The 17,954-nt window shown below is 48.3% G+C and overlaps 2 pseudogenes; one reads left to right on the top strand and one right to left on the bottom strand.

Moving 5' to 3' along the window:
• LOC136328822 (leukocyte immunoglobulin-like receptor subfamily B member 4) overlaps nt 1-10,086 on the top strand; it is a 30,595-nt pseudogene extending 20,509 nt beyond the window's left edge.
• The window catches only part of LOC136331900 (leukocyte immunoglobulin-like receptor subfamily A member 6), a 123,145-nt pseudogene extending 105,712 nt beyond the window's left edge, over nt 1-17,433 (bottom strand).
• Between the last annotated feature and the right edge of the window lie 521 nt (nt 17,434-17,954).

Here is a 17,954-nt window from a genome sequence, read left to right as displayed (position 1 = left end):
TTGATTTGCATATGGCTATATAATAAAGCAAACTGGAACTATGAGGCACTTGGATACTGTCTGGCATGTTGAAGAGTCCTCCAGGTCCCATCGTTTTTGTTTTGATAAGTGTGTTTCCTTAATTCCACACCGTTATTAGTAGCCGCGCTGGTCCGTGGCAAGTAGCGCCCAGACGACTTGAGTACGATGAAACTAAAACCGAAGGAAGGTGATGGAACTCCCCAAAGTGAAGTGCACACAGTGAGTAAAGAAAGTTTTTGGGTAAGTGTAGTTGGGAGTAAAAGATTATGGGACAGATAGGGTCGAAATTAAGGGACCTTTATGTAGAAATGTTTCCGTATGAAGACAAATCATTGTCTCAAGAGTATCAGGGTGAGCTGGATACAGAAGGATGTGAAAACGAGGATAACTTGGAGTCTGAGGATGACAGGGAGGATGAAGAATCTGTGGCTATGGCTGCCTTAGCCACGGGGCCTCTGCTGCCCTCAGCTCCTTCCTATGTTCAACCCTCTGCTCCTCAGTTTTCTTATCGGACTGATTGCGGAGTCTGTAGCTCAAAATCTGGGAAATCCCCTCTCCAACAATCTATAGACCAGGCTTGAAATGTGGGGGAAGCAATATATGATGGCTTTACCCATTTTCCTGTTGTAGAAAGACAGGATGATACAGACTAGTGCAAGATCATGAACCTGTACCTTTTAGAGCTCTGAAAGAGCTTAAACTTGTTTGTGTTCAGTATGGGCCTACTGCCCCTTTTCCACTTGGTTTATTAGATACTATTAGGGCAAAGGCTCTTCCACCAAATGACTGGAAAGTGATTGCTTGTGCTTGTTTCTCCGAGGGTGATTATTTGCTGTGGAAGTTGGACTTTCATGAAGGGACTGTTGAGGTAGGAGAAAAATCTCAGCATAGTCAACCTGAGCCACCAGTTACAGTGACTATAGAATTTGAGAATAGATAAAAGACTCAGGTATTAGGAAAATTACAGCTTTTCTTTTCATGGTCTGATTTTCTTTAATGTTTTAACTACAATCTTCTGAAGTATCATTTTGTTTCTTTCTTATTTTTTGCCTGGAAATTGAGGCAGGGACCTGTGTTGGATCTGACTATAGAAAATATCCCAGCAGCTGCCGAGAGCAAATTTTCTCAGGGAGATTTTGTTTAGTCACATCCTTCAGTCCCTCTGTCAGAAAATGCCCTGACTAATATCAGGTAGGCATCTTTCTAATCTGGATGTGCTCTGAAGTCCCAGGTGTCTCTCTGGTTTGTCTGGTTCGTCTAATTCTTGTTTCTGTTTAGTCTTTGTTTAATGTTGTCAAAATGTGTCTGTTTTTAAGGCCTGAATTAAGGTTTTTTTGCATGCAAAAAATGGAAATGCTGGCTCTAATATTTAGAAAAAATAAAATGATTTTAGAACTTGTAAGGAGCACTCATTTAAATTTAAATGGAATAAAATGTAGATCCTTAAGACTTACTGATTTGGTTAGTGCATTGTGAGGTGTGTTCAGATTTAGGAGCCAAATAGCAATTTAAATATTAGAATTAGTCAAAGTTGTGTTTTTTGTGTGTAAATTGTCTTGTTATGTGTAAGGTTATACTCCGGCAAAACAAAGGAATTGAGCAAAATTAAGCAGAGCCCTAATAAGTCATTTCAGGAATTTGTCTCACGGCTAATTCAGGCAGTTAGAAGAATAGTATAAGGGTGCTAATTCTGCTTCTCAGGCCACGTCCTGCAAAAGGGCCCCAAGGAAATTGGTGACTTGGCTCCTCTGATTTTGCCAATTGGATTAAATAAATAGGTCAGGAATGCCCTGAAATGGAACTAACAATAAAAAGGTATAAATTTAAAGGACTGATACTGGGGCTGATGTATCTGTTATTGATAAGCTACATTGGCCTCCTTCCTGGGCCACTCATGACAATGGAAAGATAAAGAAGGCCATTCTGGATTTTTTTCAGCCTTATGTGCTTTCTGGATTGCCAGCTAATTTGTGGGGTAGAGATGTTTTGAAAAATACGGGAGCATTACTTGTCAGTCCTAATAATTTAGTCAATACTCAAGTGCTTAATCAGGAATTTTTAAAAGAACAGTGGGGAATTCTCACCCCCATAGAAGTGGCACCCAATACCAGAAAGTGTGGATTAGAATATCAAAATTTAGCATAGGGGCCTTGGTAGTTCCTGCTACCCCTATAATGCATTGTGCAGACCCAATTACTTGGAAATCAGATAATCCTGTATGGGTAGACCAATGGACCCTTTCTCAGGAGAAATTTAGGGCAGCTGCTCAATTGGTACAAGAGCAGCTACAGCTTGGGCACAATGAACCATCTAATAGTCCATGGAATATGCCTGTATTTGTCATTACTTGAAGGATTGCTTTTTTACTATTCCTTTAAGTCCACATAATTGCAAACATTTTGCAGCACCCTAAGGCATACATAATTCATTATATGGATGATATTCTTATTGCTCATCCAGATAAAAACACTGTTGACCATTTTGCAACAACTAGAATATTCTTTGAAAGAATCAGGACTTTATATAGCTCCTGAAAAAGTACAGCAATCTTTACCTTTTTCTTATTTAGGACAAATTATTGAGGGACAACAAATTCGTCCACAGAAAATAGAAATCAGGACAGATCATTTGCAAACTTTAAATGATTTCCAGAACTGTTAGGAGACATTAATTGGCTTAGACCTTCCTTGAAATTAACTACCAGGGAACTGAAACCACTTTTTGATAGTCTTAGAGGCTTGGCTGAACCAGCTTCTCCTCGGTTACTTACAGCTGTGGGACAACAAGCTTTAAAGCTTGTAGAAAAGGCCTTGGAGCAAGCACAATTAAAACACATAAATCCTGAAGAATCAATTGCCTTACTAATTTGTCCCTCGAGTTACACTCCAATGGGACTATTGTGGCAAGCTTCAGGTCCTACTGAATGAATTAATTTGGTTGTTACTTTTAAAAAAGTTTTATCTTTGTATTTTGATTTTGTCGCCTCCTTGATTATCAAGGGGTGTAGGTGACTCTCACAGCTTATAGGTTTTAAGCCTCAAATTATTGTTGTCCCTTTTTCAAAGGATCAACAACAATGGCTCTGGGAAACTTCCACTAAATAGCAAATCGCTTTTACAAATTTTAGAGGCCAAATTGATTCTCACTACCCAGCTGATAAAATAGTTCAATTAATTACTACATTTGTCTTTCCTCAGACAATTGTTAATGATCCCATTCCTGAAGCACCTACAATCTTTACTGATGGATACAGCTCAGGAATAGCAGGCTTAACAATCAATGGACAAATTTATACTAAAATAATTTGCCTTGAAATCAACTTAAAGACTAGAATTACATGCCGTTATCATGGCTTTTCAGCATTTGCCATATTCCTCCTTTAATCTATATACAGACAGCAAATATTTCCACTATAGAGACTGCTGTCTTAGGGACAACTGCTGATGATCTATTTCAGCAGTTTCTCCTTTTTCAAAGAGTTGTACGTCAACATAGAGCTCCACATTTTATAGGACATATTTGAGCTCACTCCATGCTCCCTGGAGCTTTAGCACAAGGGAATACCCTTGTTGATCAAGCTACCCAATAGAAAATTATGTGGGGCAACCCTGACAGATCGATCAATTCAGTCTCATACTATTCATCACCAGAATGCTGCAGCCCTACATAAACAATTTCAACTTTCTCGGGAAGCAGCATGACAGATTGGTAAATCCTGTCCAAGGGGTCCTATACTACAATCTGTCCCTTCATTTGGAGTTAACCCTCAAAGACCCCTATCAGGACAACCTTGGCAAATGGATGTTACTAATATACCTTCATTTGGCAAACAGTCCTATGTCCACGTTTCAGTGGTTACTTATTCTGGATTTATGGCAACCTCTGCTAGGTCAGGAGAGGCTGTTAAGCATGTTATAGCTTATTGTCTGTATGCATTTTCTATTATTGGACTTCTTGATGTGATTAAAGCTGATAATGCTCCTGCATATGTAGCAAAAGCATTTACTGTATTTTGTCAAACCTTTCAAATTACGGGTATTTCTTACAATCTTTAAAGTCAAGGTATTATTAAAGTGCACCCAGCAAATATTTTAGGTCAATTTTAAAAATATAAAAGGGGGAGTCATATCCTGGAATTCCTGAAAATCTGTTAAAGGAAGATTCCTTATCTTTTAAAAATTTTCTTTTGAATGTTGATAAACAGGAGACGCCAAATCCTTTTCTCCTGCAAACTTCTACCCTCTTTTATTTGTTCCAGCTAATAACACTGTTCTGTCTTTTTCCAAATAATTCCAGATATACAGAAAAGGTTGATATAGGCAGATGGGGATCCGCAAACCCCTCAGCAAGATCTTCTGATCATGGCTTTTAAGGTACTAAGAGGCAGAAAAAGCCCAAAAGAGATTAGGTAAAATACTAGCACATGGCATACAACCTCAAAGGCTCCAATGCCCCAACAGGGCCTCATAGGACTCCATCAGGGCCCTGCTTCAATAGTGGAAAGGAAGGTCATTGAACCAAAGCCTGCCAGGCTTACATGCCTTTGCTGTGAGAAAGAAGAAACACTGGAAGGTATGATTCCCCCTCGCTTTTCTAAGGGAGGGTTCAGTCTCTTCCAGCCCTGTTCCAGCCACCTGTGACCTAACCTTGCCCAGAATGCTGGGGTTTGCCACTGAAGGCTGAAGGTGCCTAGTTCCATCAGCCCCATCTACGATACTGTGGACGAGCCTAGGGTATTTCTTCCAAGTAGCAGGTAAACTTATCTCATTTACACAAAGGCCACTTAACTATGTCTTGCCTGAATATTCAGGTTTTTTATTCTTCCCTCGAAGATCTCTGTTGTGGCTGTTGATAGTCCTATTTTCTGATGCTTTGTTTAATATATAGTGTTTCCTTTATTCCTCCTGCCTCAATGCCCTACTCATATTTTAGGCTAGGACCTACTCCTAATTTAGAGGTCCTTTTTTTCTTTTTTGCCAACTTACAAATTTACCTTTGCCACCCAGCTTAGTGTATCCCAAGGTTCTCCTCACCACCCCATGGCTGTAAAGCTCCAGTATAAGGCCCCCTGGGTTCATCTTTCCAGTTTAAAGAAAAAGGAAGCTCCATCTTCATGCGTGCTGTGGATGGATTTTCCAGTCTACCTGGGTCATTACCAGCTAGAAGCAGCGGTCTTTGGAACTTTGATGCTAGCTGCAGAGTGTGGAAGTGTGACAGCAATTCCAGTGCCATGTGGACTTCTCCTGGATGTGTTTCCTGGACTCCTGCTTCTGTGCAGCTTTTGATGGACTGAACTGGGGTTGGGTTGAATTTGCGGAAATTTGGAAAGATGTTGGTGCCAACTTGGGCTTGGTGAACATATTAAAGACACTACTTTTTTATGGATTCTTGTTGTATTGGCCAAGAGTTTGCTTAAAGGCTTTAATCACTGTAATGTTTTAGAATATTTGGGTATCTTGTTAGTATTGGCTATACTAATTCTGTGTTTGTTCTGTATTTTTTCAGTCTGCTTCTAAATTATAATCTGGGAAACTAGGAAATCAGATGAGTGCAAATCTCAGCACACAAATTAAAAGTAAAAAAGAAAAGGGGGATATGTTGTGGCCCATAAATGGCAAAAAGCCATTTTAGATTTGAGGCTTAGGAAAAGGCTAAGTTCTCCCCCCTCCATCTCCATATTTGGCTATGATGCTGAGTATTTGCACCCACTCTACTTGCTTCCTTGGGTTGCTGGAAGCAATATACATGCCCTTCCTCTGACTTTCTGTTTGTTTCAGATGTTGGTAGATTTCACTAATGTATCCTGTTTTTGCCTTGGGAGAGTTCCTGTCTTAGCCTTGGATGTGCAACTTTGTATCAAGGTCCTTGGTTTGCATATGGCTATATAATAAAGCAAACTGGGGCTATGGGGCACTCAGATACTGCCAAGCATGTTGAAGAGTCCTCCAAGTCCCATCATTTTTGTTTTGATAAATGTGTTTCCTTAATTCCGCACCGTTATTAGGATCTGCGCTGGTCCATGGCACTCTCAGCCCTGCCCAGTCCTGTCGTGATCTCAGGAGAGAACGTGACCCTCCAGTGTGGCTCAGGGCAGGGATTTGACCGGTTTGTTCTGACTCAGGAAGGAGAACATGGGCTCTGCTGGACCCAGGATTCACATCAACATCTCATTGGAAAGTTCCAAGCCCTGTTTCCTGTGGGCGCTGTGACCCCCAACCACAAGCATACATTCAGATCCCATGGCTTTTTAAAGATAAAACTCCATGTGTGGTCACACCCCAGTGAGCCCCTGGATCTACTGGACTCAGGTGAGTGACCTGACTGCGTCCTTATCCAGCAGTCAGTTCAGGTCCTGTCCCCAGGACACATCTGATGTTGGTTGGAAGGAGGGGGCTCTGAGTCATGGTCTCCCAGCAGAGATCTGCCCCTCACAGTCCCTCCCACCCATGTGCTCCTTCCCTGCACCGTGGAGCGGAACGGGGTAGGTGATCTGGGGAATAAGTTTTTGGGTTGGGCGCAGAGCAGATGTAGGAGAAAAGTCCAAGTGATCTGCAGACTCCCGGGTGACCCCCAGCCTCTCACCAGCCTTGTATCCTTGTTCCCAGAACCCTCTGAGGTCCCATTGCCCCTCCTTATGGGGCCCCTCTCCACAGCTGGTGAACCCCTCAACTGTGCTCAGAGAAAGCTCAGTGCACCCCAAGGCTGTTCTGAGAATCTATGAGGAAATCTGATGTCTCCCAGATTCTCAAGGATGAGTTTTTGTCACAGGGATGCAGAGTCAGGCAGAGATGCTGGGAACGACAGGGCTCTCAGGGCTCTGAGATTGGCAGGTGACAGGTGGGGTGGCCATGGCAGAGGGAGATGTTGGGGCCAGGCTTGGGGAGCCTCTTCCAGGCTCATGTGTGAGATGGAATCAACCCCCCCCCCCCAAATGCCATCATGATCCCATGGAGGCTCTGAAGATCACTGCCCTTCCCCACAGAGTCAGGCACAGGGGGCAGTACGTGAGTCTCTGTCAGGAGGTGGTAGTTGGGTCCATGAGGTGTAGGGTCGGAGTCATTTAGAGGAGTTGAGGCACCTGTGGACACACTGACATGGACACACCTTCCCCTGTGTGGCTTCAGTGTCCCCAAGTGTAAAAAGAGAATCATGGCCCAGAGCTCAGATTTCTTTTCTGTTCAGGCTCTGAGCTCCTGGGAGAGGGGGCTTTCAGGGGAGCCCCCAGAGTGTGATGTTATGGAGAGTGTCCCCTCTGTAGCAATGCTGATGACACTGTAGAGGGAGGAACAGGCAGGACCATGGACTGGAGCTGCAGGCTGCTTAGTCAGAGGGGGAACAAGTTTTGGAATCAGACCTGGTACAGTTTCTAGTTCTATTGGCCCATGTTTCGGACTGGAAAGTCCCTTCTCTTCTCTGAGTGTCAGGTTCTTGTCTGTCCATCCCTGGCCCCATCCTGCTCACAGGCTGCGGTGACATCAGGTGACATAAGGGTCCTCACAGAGCTCAGGAGAGCAGAGTCCCCAGCTCAGCCTGACCTTCTTAAAATGGTCTCAGGGTCCCACAGGATAGAGTCGGATACTGGGATAGACACAGTGTCCATGCCACACCCTTGTTTCTCCAATGTCCTTGCTGTGCTGGGTCAGGTAATAAGAAAGGACACTCAGCTCCAGATGGGACATGGACAAACCCCTACAGATGAGGAACCCAGAGCACAAAGCTGGTGTCCACCTGGGGGGCAGCATGAGGACAGCACAGGGAGCCCACAGTCCTGGGTTCAGGTCCAGCCCGGGCCCATCCAAGCTGGGTGACCTGGGGCATGTGGTGAACCTCTCTGAGCCTCATTGCAATAGGGGTGAGGTCAGCAATCCCTGTGCTTGACTGTGGGAAGGGGGAAAGGAGGTGGATGACAGCCCCCATCATGTGCCTCGCACACAGTAGGTGCTCATTAAACGGGATCTCTGGCTCATTCATGACATTACTCATGTTCAAGGTCACAAGTGGTACCTAACGTTGTGATTGGGGTCTCGGTGGCCCTCATCCTGCTGCTCTCCCTCCTCCTCTTTCTTCTACTCTGACACCAGTGTCAGAGCAAAGGCTGGATGTCAGGTGAATAGGGACAGGGTGACCTTGGTCAACAAAGGGGTCATTTGGGGCAGCAGCCACAGGAAAACCAAATAGATGGACAAGGTCAGTGAGAAAAAGATCTCCCCAAAATCTTGAATCAGAAAATCTAGAAAGAAAACCGTCAGTGTCAGCATAGAAGCACTCTTGTGAGGTAATCTTTCATTGTTTTCAATCTCATGAAATATGAAACACACACACGAGTGTGTTAAGGTTTCCTTCTTTGCTTTGTAATAACACAGGGAGGGGGCTCCTACCCTCCCAGGGCAGAGACTGTCCCTCTTCACCAGCCTGGAGGAGGCTGGTGTCTAAGCTGATGCAGGAGTTACAGGCACAGAGCACAAACGCAGAGCCCTGCAGGTCAGCTGATTCCTGCCCTGAAGACCCCCGACCTCTGCTGACCATGTTTCTGCTCTGTCCGTAACACCCCTGCCCCCTAAGCTATCTGGAGCCCCGCTGCAGACACCCAGATGGAGCCCTCTGTGAGAGGAAGAGAGGGCTTCCCTGTGGGAGGGGGCACAGGGGTTCAGGAGATGAAGGGGGAGGGACAAGTGGGGAGATGTGGGGGTCAGGGGTGAGAAGGATGAATATCCTCACTGCAGGGCCTGGCACCTCCTCTTACCCTTGGGTTAGTGGCCCATCTGGAAGTAGGCAGGGTTTACAGCCCTGAGATCTCAGGGACTTTGCCAGGAGACACACCCCTATTCTGCCCCAGCAGATGCTGCCCTGAAGGACCCACAGCCTGAGGAGGGCATAGAGCTGGACTTTCAGGTGAGACCCTTGCTCCTGTCCAGACCACCAAGGACCTTCCTGTAGCCCAGTTAATCCAATGGACACTTCCTCGTTCTCACCTATTTCTGTTCACAGGAGCGTCCTACACTGACCTCTCCTTCTGGACACCCAGGTTTTCCTGCTGTGACTCACTTCTCCTCATTTCCTTGTGACATCATGGACCCTCCTATGTGTTCCCCTTTGCTGGCCTCTGATCCTCTGTTTGACCCTGTGCAGCCCAGTGTCTCAGGAGGAGGCATGAATCAGTGAATCACACACAGGTTCCCATGGCCCCCTTCATTCATTCACCAGCAGATGTGAGGGGAGCTCACTGTTTACCGGCTCCATGTAGGGGCTGCAGTGCAGCCCTGAGCAACACGGTCTCCACACTCCTCCAGCTCACCTGTGGAGGAGGGAGACGCTGTTCAAACAAGGGGACAGTGTCCTAGAGAGCAAAGTGCTGTGAGAAAAAATGGAGCAGGAGTGGGGGGATGGAGAGGACAGAGAAATAAAGAGGGGCAAAGGTCCTGAGACAGGACACACTTCTTTAGCAGGATGGGCCATGTGACTGGAGCCAAATGAGCAAGAGACAGTGTGTTAGGATTAGAGTCGGGACCATAGAAGCATCCTGATGCCCTAACGCTTAGGAAGTCCTTGTAGGTTCCATCAGGAGAGTGACCTAATCTGATATAGAGTTTCACATCATCACTCTGACAACAAGTGGATGATTGACTGGAGGGTGTCACCAGTGGAATGAGGGAACACTGTCTCTGTCTCACTGTCTCTGCAGCAGATCAGGCATGATGAAGTCCCCCAGGGAGTGACATATTCCCATGTGAACCACTCAGGATCCAGACTCAGACAGGGTATGGCCACCTCTCCTTCCTCCATGTTGGGGGGAATTGCTGGACATGAAGGACAGACAAGCAGAAGAAGATAGGCCGATGGACACTCAGGTGGGTCTCACACTCTCCAGAACCCTGGCCTCCCCAACCCCATACATGTTCCATTTCCCTCATACTTGCCCTGCTCCAGGTGGCTGCCTCTGACTCCCCCAAGGATGTGATCTTCGCCCAGCTGAACTACGTGTCTCTGAGACAGGAGACAACTGCACCCCCTTCCTCCCCGTCAGAGGAGCCCCCAGTTGAGCCCAGCATATGTGAACAGTACTAATGTGTGAGGACCCTGCCCAGCCCATCTTGTGAATCTCTCTCCTTTGTTCCCCTCCTGCCTCCTGTCCGACAGCAGCACCGTGTTCCCCAAACCCTCAGCCTCAGGAAGTACAGACACATCTCATCTCATTGGAGTGGAACCTGCACTGTTTCTGAATTTCTGCTCCCCGACTGCTCCTGAGGAAACGAGAATTCTCACACCCGGGGTTGTAGGAAGTGCACCCATGGGGTGGGGAAGGAGATGGATGATCAGTGTCGCTGACTTCAAGAATTTAAAAACATATTCAATTTTATTTAGAAAATTAACTTTAATAGGGTGACATTGATCACTAAGAGTACGTAGGTTTCAGGTCAACATTTCTAGAGCATTTGAACTGTTGATTATGTTGTGTACACACCACCCAAAGTCAAATCATTTTCTGTCACCTTATATATGTCCCTCTTTATACCCTTCTCCCCACCACCTCCCTCACATACGTACATTCCCCCCTCTGCTTACCACTTCACTCTTTTCTATGCCCATGAGTCTCAGTTTTATATCTCACCTATGTGTGAAATCATGCAGTTCTTAGCTTTTTCTGATTTACTTATTTCACTCAGTATACTGTTCTCAAGGTCCATCCATGTTGTCATAAATGTCACTATGTCATCATTTCTAGTGGCTTAGTAGTATTCCATTGTATATATGTACCACTTCTTCTTTATTCAATCCTCTATTTAGGGTCACTTTGTTTCCATGTCCTCGCCACCATGAATAATGCTGTGATGAATATGGGGGTGCATGTGTCTTTATGTACCAATGCTTTTGAGTTTTGAGGGAGATGCTAAGCAGAGGGACTGCTGGGTCACATGGTAGTTCTATTATTAGTTTTTTGAGGAACCACTATTCTTTCTTCATGCACCTTGGTCATAGAGAACAATTTATGAATTTGACTGCAGAGGCAAGGGAAATAAGGTTAAAAATAAATGAGCAGGACTATATAAACTTAAAAGCTTCTGCTCAGAAAAACAAACTGATAACAAAACAAATAGAAAGCCCACTAAATGGGGGATGATATCTGCAAACATCAGCTCTTGTAAGGAGTTAATATCCAAAATATATAAAGAACTCAAAAAGCTCAGGAATGAACAAGAGAACAATCCAATTAAAAAATTGGAGCGGTCCAAAAAAAAAAGAAAAAAGAGAGAGAACCTGAACATTCTTTTCTTCCAGGATGACATACAAATGGCCAACAGATATATGAAAAGATGCTCATCTTCACTAGTTACTAGAGATATGCAAATAAAAACTACAATGAGATATAGTTCCAAACAGTTAGCTTGGCTACTATCAACAAGACAGGTAATAAAAGTGTTGGAGCATTTTTAACTTACAGTCTCCCTGTAATTTTCACATCTATAACACAGTATTGTCAAGTGTAATCACCATGCTATTCATCAGACCTTCAGGACTTGCTAACCTCATATCTGGAAGTTTATCCTCTTTGACCAACATCTCTCCTTTCCCCACACTCTGCACAGTAACTCCAATTCCACTCCCTTTTTCTACAAGTTTGGCTTTTATAGTTTCCACATAGACATGAGATCATTCAGTATTTATTTTTGTCTGTGTGATATATCTCACATATAAAAACACTTGCCTTCAATGTAAATTTACATTGTCCCAAATGCCAATATTTCTTCCTTCCTTCTCATGGTTGAATAGCATTTGAGTATATTTTTATCCAGGCTCTGGAAAATTTTTTTTTTTTTTACAGAGGCAGAGATAGACAGGGACAGACAGACAGGAACGGAGAGAGATGAGAAGCATCAATCATCAGTTTCTCGTTGCGTGTTGCGACTTCTTAGTTGTTCATTGATTGCTTTCTCACATGTGCCTTGACCGCGGGCCTTCAGCAGACCAAGTAACCCCCTGCTGGAGCCAGCGACCTTGGGTCTAAGCTGGTGAGCTCTTTGCTCAAGCCAGATGAGCCCGCGCTCAAGCTGGCGACCTCAGGGTCTCGAACCTGGGTCCTTCCGCATCCCAGTCCGACGCTCTATCCACTGCGCCACCACCTGGTCAGTCCAGACTCTGGAAAATTTAACAAATCAAATCATTTGAAAATATTATTGCCTTCAGAGGCATCACTCCATGAAGCTGTCCCTACAGCATCAGTGATGACATCTGGGGAAATGGTGCAGGTGACACCTGAGGAAGACAGAAGGATGGCAGGTACTTGAGAGGGTGGGAGGCATCATTTTGGGTTCATTTCTTCCAGGCTGAGATCTGATTTTGTCCAATAATGCAGTTAATGAAATAAAAAGACAAATACACAGTTCTCTCCATCTGGGCATTCGGTGATTAGAAATAAAGAATATTTGTAGACCAACAGGCACAGGAGACCATGAGGTATTAGGTGTGTGGACCCAAACCGGCCATGTGCAATGGACCCGCATGTCACAGGCATGTGGAATGATGGAGGATTGTTACAGACAGTCAACCTTAGATAGGGAGAGAACATACACATTTAATGGAGGAAGAGTCCGTGCAGGGAGCACGCAGACATTTCCTGCACCCAAACCCTGTTTACTCCACTGCACAGTCTCAGAAGACAGTTTCCCTAAAACATGGTCCACACTTTCTCCCACCACCTCCTGGGTCATCACATGAGCTCCAAGGCTCCACCTCCTGAACACTGCATTGTGCCTTCTCTGCTCACATCCTGGGAGCGTAACGGGTCCTTCTCTGGCTGTTTCAAGCCTGAAATAGCAGCACTCCGAGGACCAGCAGGATCAGTCCAGCCACACTCATGCGAATGAGGTTCTCCACTGTGTAGTCTTAGAAGTGGACAAAGAGATCACAGAGGTCAGGGCAGGCCAAAGTCACCCCAGGACCCTGGATGTCCACCCAGGACTCCTACTTTCCCATCAGAGAAATGACCTTGTGAGTCCAGACCCATGACTGAGGACTTCTCCTTCTCACCACTCTTGAGGTCTGACTTGCTTTGTGACGGGCTGATAGTGTCAGGTGCTCTGAGAGCCATGAAATGAGGGCAGGAGTGAGGACTTACAAACACACGACCTCCCCCTGGTTCTGTGCTCTCAGACACCCCGCTTCTCAAGTCATAACTTCTGCCCAGTCCCTTAGTGACCCTGTCTCCCCTCTGCCAGGCTCCCTTGGATCCTCTCAGCCTCCTGTGACGCTGACCCTGCACGGACTCACTGTGGACCAGAGGGACCTGTGCCCAGAGCTCAGGAACAGTGATAACATGGTCATGACACAGGGATGCTTGACTGCTGTGCTCAGCGTTCAGTCTGAGAGTAGACCCTGTCAACTAGCTCCTTCAATGGTCAGAGATCCCACTTACTCAGCAGCTGATGGACCAGAGGCCAGGCAGGAGGGTGACTGTCATCCTCTGTGGGGCCCCTGAACTCCCTCATTTATTATTGCCTCAGACTCTGCAGACACAGGGCTTCGAGCTGAGTGAGCTATCCCACCTGTAGGCCTCCACTGTGCAGAGTTCTCAGGACTCATGGAGAACTGGGTCTAGTTGGACCCAACTAAATAGTGTGATCTAATAAAGAGTAACATGGGTGCGGGTGAATTGAATTATTCTTGTGAAGAATAAAAGTGACCTTAAGACATGTGAGTGACACGGCAGGGTCACATTCTCTTCTGAGGTCACCAAGTACCTGGTTGCAAGAGAAGATTCTGCCAGGGAGCCATCTTAGAGAGAGGGATGTCAGGCTGGGCTGGTACCCTGCCTTCCTGAGCTCTGTGAGGGCCCTTATGTCACCTGACCTCACAGCAGCCTGTGAGTAGGATGGAACCTGGGATGAACAGACGAGAACCTGACACTCAGAGGAGAGAAGGGACAGTCTGGCCCCACAGCAGGAGCAGCAGAGCTGGGAACTGAGCCAGGTCTGACACCTGTCCCCTCTCTGTGAGGTGAGTCAGAGCTGAGGGACAGAAAAAGGATGCCCTGGATCTCTGTCCTGTCTGTTCCTCCCTGACACCATCACTTTTACTGCTAAAAAATGAGAGAGTCCTCAGAATAGCACATCCCAAGAGCTTCCCTGTGAGGCCCCCTCTACCAGGAGCTCAGATCAGAACTGAAAGGAAATCTGAGCTCTGGGCCACGATTCTCTCCTTTTACCGTCAGGGTCACTGAGGCCACACAGGGGTGTGTGTCTATGTCAGTGTCTCCACAGGTGCCTGAGCCTGTATATGACTCTATTCTTGTGCCCATGGATGAACCCACCAACTTTCCACAGAGACTCCCCCACTTACAGCTCTTCCGGCCGGACTTTCTGGGGACAGTGGGGGCATCCACTGGTCCTCCTGGGGATCAGGATAAAGGTGATTAGTGAGGGCTGCCATCTTATCACTTGAACCCAGATGTTTTCTGGAAAGCTTGAATTCCAAAAGATCTCACTACCATGACCACTCATATGTCATCACCCGCCTCAGAGCCCTGAGATCCCTGTGGATCGCTCACTTACCCCTCCGCAGGCCTCATGCCGTGGGGGTGAGGGAGGAATCCTCAGAGCCTCCTGGAAATCAGGATGGTGGCCAAGGTGTGAGGTCTGCTGTCTCCCTACATGAGCTCTGATGTCCCTTAGGTAGGCTGGGTTCCAGAATCTCCCTCTGCCATGACCACCCACCTGTCACCTGCTGGCCTCAGGGCTCTGGGAGACCTGTGGATCTCAGCATCTCTGCCTGCCTCCCTGCTCCCTGGGACACAGACCATCCTTGAGTGTCTGGGGGACACTGGATCCCCTGATAGACCCTCAGAACTGCCCTGGGTGGTCTGTGTTCCCTCTGAGCAGAGTTCTCAGTGACTCACCAGCTGTGGAGACGGGCCCTGGTGGGGGGGCTGGGACCTGCAAAAGGCCATGAGAATGTGGACAGGAAGGGGGTGAGGACCTGCTCGTGACCCTGGATTCCACAAGGCACTCAGACTCTGTCCTCTGTCTGCACTGTGAGCTCCTCAAGACCCTCCTGCTGCCTGCCTGACACATTCTGGACCCAGGTGGGGGAAAACAAGTGGAGAGGGGTGACAGGGCCTCTAAGGGGTAGAGACTCCCTGGGTGACCACCACTAAATCCTCCTCTCTGCCATCCCAGCCGGACCTTTCCTGGGGACAAGGCCCTTAGACTGAACTCAGAAAGAACAAGGTCACTGTCCCCTCACCTGAGACCAGGAGCACCAGGGGCTCACTGGGGTGTGACAGCAGGTAGATGTTAGTGCTGTTTGAGCTGTAGCACCTGTAGGTACCCCCGTGGGCTGAGATCTCAAGACTCATGGAGAACTCTGCCTGGTACTGCTGAGCTTGGAGCTCTGATCTAAGACGCAGAGGGGGATTGGCTGTCCCCTCCTCGGACAGAAGGAACGTGTCCGTCGGGCTCTGTGACTGACACAGCAGGGTCACGTTCTCTCCTGAGGCCACCATGGGGCCCGGCTGCACCGAGAGGGAGGGTCTGTCAGGGAGCTGTCCTAGAGAGAGGGGGGTGGGTGAGGGGTTACCTGTCACCTTTTTCTGACCTGAGAGTCAGCAAGCCTCTCTCTGAGGACCCTCCTCTCTGTCTGCCTTTGTTTCTCTGAGTCTCCTCTCCCCTCCCTTCCCCTGTCTCTCTCTGTCCCCCTCCCTGGGACCCTGCACGTTCACTCTGCCCATCACCACCTGAGATCCCCCAGCAGGGCCTGTGCAGAGTCTGGGTCCCTGACTGAACCCACAGGCCCCTCACCTGCCACCAGGATGTCCACGGGGTCACTGGGGGCTGACAGCTCAGAGGAGAGGTTATGTCCACCGTAGCACCAGTACTGGCCCCCGTGGGAGCTGCTCACAGTGTCCAGGGAGAAGTTGGCCTGAGAGAGCCCAGCCTGGGGCTGCAGGACAAGGCTCTGAGGGAGGTCTAGTCCTCCCTCTTTAAACAGAAGGAATCTGTCATATCTGACATCAGAGTGACACTGGAGGGTCAGGCTCTGTCCAGAGACCATAATGAGGCCCTGCTGGGTCAAGAGGGAGGGCTTCTGAGACACACCTGGAGAGACCAGACGTGAGTTACAGGGGCTGCTCCTCCCATACAATGCCTTCTCCTGTGCTGTCCCAGGTCTCACTGTCTCTCTCTGTGTCTCTGGCCAGTAGCCCCTGTGCTCCCCTTCCCAACCTCTCTAATGGGGCTCCCTTTATGGCAAAGAATCCATGGATAAAGAGTGAGACTCACCTGAGACCAGGAGCTCCAGGACATCACTGGGCTGTGACCACACCTGGGGTCTGTCCCTGTGACAGCCGTAACATCTGAACACCCACCTGTGGCAGGGGGTCACGGGGCCCACAGGGAACAGGGCCCGGTATTGCCCCCTGAAGTGTGACTGTGAGTCCAGGGTCCAGGAGAGCCTGTGTTCTCCTTCCTTAGTCAGAATGAACGTGTCAAATGCCTGTACTGAGCCACACTGGAGGGTCACGTTCCCTCCTGAGGTCACAACAGGGCTGGGCAGGGCTGAGTGGTTGGGTTTTCTGTAGGATCCTAGGAGAGGAGGAGGCAGCATGTTAGATGGGACTCACCCCTCCCTCTTGTCCCCCAGGGCTGGGCTCTGAGAAGGGAGACCCCCTGAGAGCAGACCTCCTTCCTAAGGACAGAGCCTGAGGCTGGGACCCTGAGTGTCCTCTCACCTGTCACCACCAGCTCCAGGGGGTCACTGAGCTCAGACCAGCCAGTGGGGCTGAGATAGTTACAGTGATATCTCCCTGCGTCATGCTCTGTCATGTGTGTGATGGAAAAGCACCCTTTTTCATAAGCTTCCATGGGGACTGTGAGTTCCAAAGGACATGTTTTTCTTTTCTGTACAGATGGAACTCCTGGGACTCCAGGGTCCCCTGACACCTGATTGTCACAGAAGTCCCCCAGGGGATGACAGAGGGTGGCTCAGCCCAGATGGTGGGTTTGGGTTTGGGTAGGGTCCCTGGAAGGAAACCAGTGATTGCATTACAAAGACTCTCCCCTTCCTCATTCCCAGCTCAGCCCAACACCCTCCTGTTCTATCACCTCATCCCAGGATCTGTGCTCCCTCCTGAGCCCCAGGGGGTGAAGTAAGAGGTGAGACATGGAGCCTGGGGAGGACTCACCTGTCTGTATGCGGGTATGGTGGCCCAGACTCAACCCTGGAAGACAGTCCCTGTCAGAGACTTGCACCTGGACGTCTGAGCTGATTCCCTTCCCATCAGGGCCCTGTCACCTTGGGGTTGACTGAGTCCTGAGGTTCCCCATGAACAAGAGGGTGTAACCACCTCATCCCTTACTATTAACCCCCTCCCCGTGTCCACAACTGACCGAGGCAGAGAAGAGTGGAGAGGAGGGACAGCATGGCGTCTGCTCAGAGTGCTCCCACTCTGCAGATGGAGGAGCCCCTGGGCCTGAAGGACAGAGATGCACAGGATGTGGTGAGTCAGGGGCTGCTGTCCTTCCGGGTTCCCACAGCTGTGGACACACAGCAAGGGGACACCCCTCCCCACATGTGCTTGGCTCTGGTTTTTCCATGATGAGAGTTTAGGCAGGGTCCAGGATCTGTGGAGACACTCAGCACAGACATGGGGTCTCCTCTGATCTCAGCATTCTGCCTGGTCTGATCTCCGGCTCACAGGAGACAGGGCCCAAATTCTTCTTCTTCTTTTTTTTTTTTTTTTTTTTTTTTTCTGAAGCTGGAAACAGGGAGAGACAGTCAGATAAACTCCCGCATGCGCCCGACCGGGATCCACCCCGCACGTCCACCAGGGGCGACGCTCTGCCCCTCCGGGGCATCGCTCTGCCACGAACAGATCCACTCTAGCGCCCGGGGCAGAGGCCAAGGAGCCATCCCCAGCGCCAGGGCCATCTTTGCTCCAATGG

The sequence above is a fragment of the Saccopteryx bilineata genome, chromosome 3 (assembly GCF_036850765.1).
Source record: "Saccopteryx bilineata isolate mSacBil1 chromosome 3, mSacBil1_pri_phased_curated, whole genome shotgun sequence".
Classification (NCBI taxonomy): Eukaryota; Metazoa; Chordata; class Mammalia; order Chiroptera; family Emballonuridae; genus Saccopteryx; species Saccopteryx bilineata.
Note: the sequence above shows the minus strand (reverse complement) of the source record. Positions and strands in the feature narration are given on the sequence as shown.